The following is a 4,146-nucleotide window of genomic DNA, read 5'->3' as shown; positions in this document are numbered from 1 at the left end:
TGGGTTTGAGCATTAAAGTTGCCCTACGTACCGTTCATTGTAGGATTTGAATCCACTCCCAGATCAAAACCCTACGTAGTTCTTACAAACGTCCATTTATACATGATCAAAATTTCATACGAGGTTTCAAGAAGGTTTATATTTTTTTTTGGGAGAGGTGGTCGATCCATATGAGGTTGAGCAATCTTGCTTTCAAGGTGGAGGTCAATTTATCAAGGTTGAGGAAGTCACTAGAATCAGCGACACCATAGGAGTTTCATTGAGGAGAATGATTTTATTTGTAAAATGCGTTTCATTAACGACTTTATTTAGGGTTCACCAACTTCCAAAAAGAGATTGTGTGGGCTTGTTTGAGTGTGCTAAAAAGGGAATTTTATTTGGTATGAATCGAGAAGAATACGAAGGAAATGTATTTGGATTGTATGAAATTGACTTATGCATAATGGACATTCTATGTGGCTTAAATCTAAATGATAGGTAGTATATATTGAAAACCTTAATCATGTTATATTACGTAGGCGATCTATCAGAGATAATAAAACTTTAAAAGTATAGTTCTTTGTGGCAAATAGATCATCTTATAACCTATCATGATAGAATATTCAACTTTACCCTGTTATTTAAATATAAGCCATAAACCATAACTCGAAAGATTTATTTTATTAATGAAATGATACAAGCATGCAAGGCCATATTTTGCTTAATTAAAAGTTAGTTGTCTCTTTATTAAGAAATGCATAAGGAAATTTTGCTCTTCCGAATGGTGATGGAATTAAAACTTACAAGATTTATTTAAAAATTATAAGACATTCTATTCCAAACTAAATGAATTATTTATAATGCTCCTTTCATATAGCCATAGGATGAAGAAGACTTTTTTTTTAAAAAAAAAAAAGTGTTAGTCTTAAAGTGATACAAATGTATCTCTTTTTTGGATTAATATCAACTTGAGGCATGAGTATTTTATAGCTTCCTCAAATTACTTAAATTAAAAAAAATTTAAAAAAAAAAATACCAGAGGTATATATAATAGGGTGACACAAATTATATAATTATGTTCATTCTATTCTTACTTTAAAATCTTAAGGGTTTAAAATATCTCTAATATTTCTGACACTATAACTCATGTTTTAACTGTCGGATTTGAGCATATAATAAGTCTTTGGAAAGGTTTACAAGTCTTATATAACATATCAAAAATTGGGATTCATCCAACGGTTGAAATGAAAGATAATTAATTTTCTTTAACAACACTCTAATTTGGGACGTTCATGAGGAATTGGGTAATAATGGTCAAAGTAATTCAAAATTGGCATGGTCCTTTTAATGGTATGTTAAGGACAAACATTTAGATGCTCTGTAGAAAATTCTCTCTTTTTAGAAGTCATTTGATATGTCAAATAATAAAGTATTCTTGGTTGGGAAAAACAGCCTCAAATCAGTTTGACATTTAAATACCTAGTTTTGTAAAAATCATAAAAAAAATGGAGTATTAATCCTATGAAAACGTGTGACCACAATTTACAAAGCTTAAGGAATCTACTTTCTAGTTAGTCAATTCAAATTTTATTATTAAAAAAGGACATTGGTCGAAATTGGAAAATAGACAGACCTGTAGTAAGAAATTTGTGGTGTTACTATGTCTTAATATAAGATTTTTTGTGAGTTTGTTAAAATTTATTTTTATAAAATTCCAAGTCTCATACACTCCTAAATACATACGATTAATTTACAAAATTTATTTTTTAAATTTATGATAAAAAATTGATTTTTTTCACATAAATAAAAAATAAAGTAGTCGAAAGTGTTATCTTGCTAAAATTCCATTATTCATTCTTTGGAGCTTCCTTATGCATTTTTGTACAATTATCATTGCTTCCATTTCATACTACACATAAGGATGATACATACAAGAAAAAAAAAACAAACCATGTATATTTACTCTCAAACTCGCTCGCGGTCGGTCAAATTCTACTTGGTTTCCAAATTAGAAAACCGACACGTATAGTGCCCTAAGAGGTTATGGAACACACAAAAGTAGAAAAGTTAGTAAACGTATGTAAAAAATAATATGAAATCACAAATAAAAAGAAAGAAGATATTAACTTTGGCTTTGAGTAGCTATCTTGTGGAATTAGTCAAGGTAGTGTTAAAATGATCGATTTAATTTTTAGGCCAAGTCTTTTTACAAATTTTTTTTTTTTACTGAAAATAAAAATTTTGATTACTTTTTTTTTTTTATCTAATTATAGTGCTGAAATAATTTAGACTTCTTTTATGAGTTTTTTTTTAGCTCTTTTCTTCGATCTTTTTTTTTTTTCCCGTCCTCTCTTGTGTAGAGTGGGGTAGTATATATATGGGAGTAAATGGGAGCTAAAATACAAACTACAAAGAATATACTGTTATACGAAATAAATACGTACGAATACAAGAGTTAGGTAGAAATTGTAACCAAAATTCGTCTTACTGAGGTAGAGGACAAATAGAATAGCCTACTACTTTATGCAAAACCTAATTACTAATTTGACTGAACAAATCACAATATTATTAACGACTAAAAATAATTAAAAGTACTAATATAACTTTAACACAATTGTTAATTAGTACTACTTTCCTTCGAAGAGTGTATTTACTCTTCGTATTTCAAACTTACCATAGCTAAAAAAGATTATTACAAAACCCACTTATCAGAAAATAACAAGGAGAAAAATGTTGTTTGCCATTGATTGTGGACGGTCATATCACCTTACCGTTTGGGAAGAAATACACCTCAGTGATACAACGTATTGTCATATCACACCATTTTCTGATTTTCGTTGCTAAATTACAACCACGGCTTACCATTTTCTTTTTCTATAGGGATTTGACATATCAAATGAGTGGTAATAGCATGGGTATTTATGCTTAGAGCCACTCTTTCACTATCAAATGTTGTCTTCATTGCAATAACCCGGAAGAGAAATAACATGCATACTTACACTTGTTATTTCTGAGTGTATGAAACAGAGAAAAGAAGTGAGTCATTAAATTATAGCTATAATGGTGTTTTGGTGAGGAAGGAAGAAGATGAAAAATGGAATAGTAGTACGCTATTCACAAAGCAAAATGGTGGATTTTAACAAGTTGAATTAAGGAAGTTAAACAAAGACAAAAAAAAAAAAAAAAAAAAAAAAAAAAATGCAAGTTGGGGGGAAGTGGTCGTGACTTTGCCTTGATATTAACTTAGTATGCATGCATTGGAATTGTTTTTTTTGCATGCATGAATGCATGATTTGCATGTTTCTCCATTTATCAAAATATGCTACATTGTCTTTTGTGATTTGTATCTCCGTTTTTCTTTTTTTTTTTTTTAAATAATAAAAAAAAAAAAGATGATTCAAAATATTAGAATAATAATAACAATAGGATACATAAAATCAGTAGTACTAAACTTTTATCCTGGGTTAGAAAGTGATACTGTAGAAACGGTCACAGTTTTAAAATTGTACATATTAAAGGGTCATTATTTGATATTTTCGGTCAGGATATGTCAAACGGAATAATTGTTACATATGTCAGTGGTAACACATTATTTTTCTTTTATGTTATTATTTAAAAGATACACTTACTACTATTATTAGACTAAACGATTACACAATTGGGATATGATAAGAATACGGATAAGATTTATCCCCTATAAAAGGGAGATTTCCCTTATCCGAAATCACCCTTTACTCAAAAAAAAAACACACCCCTTGCCTTATCCTCTTCGGTTTTCATGGCTCCCGACAACCAAAACCGTCAAGCTCCATCTCCGTTCGACGAGCATTTTCGAGTGCTAAATTTATATCTAGCTTTGATTATGGCGTTAGTGGTACTACTAATGGCGTTAATGATTTTCATAATCATGAATAAATGACGACTTGAAGTTTCCGGCACGGAGTGTACAAGGTTCGAGTTGTGCTACAAATTAACCTCGTGTTTTTTTCGTAAATTAGGGTTACAAATTGTAAGGGTTTTGTATACTCCAAAATTATAAATAAACAATACTTGAATTTGTCTCTTATGTCCAATTTAATGCCATTGTTGTTTAGTAAAATTAAAGCTACTATTATAATCATGAAATTATGCAAGATTTATTAGTTAATTGAAAGTAACAAAGAAAAG

Source organism: Chenopodium album, chromosome 9 (genome assembly GCF_948465745.1).
Source record: "Chenopodium album chromosome 9, dcCheAlbu1.1, whole genome shotgun sequence".
Taxonomy (NCBI): Eukaryota; Viridiplantae; Streptophyta; class Magnoliopsida; order Caryophyllales; family Amaranthaceae; genus Chenopodium; species Chenopodium album.
This window is presented reverse-complemented; position numbering follows the sequence as displayed.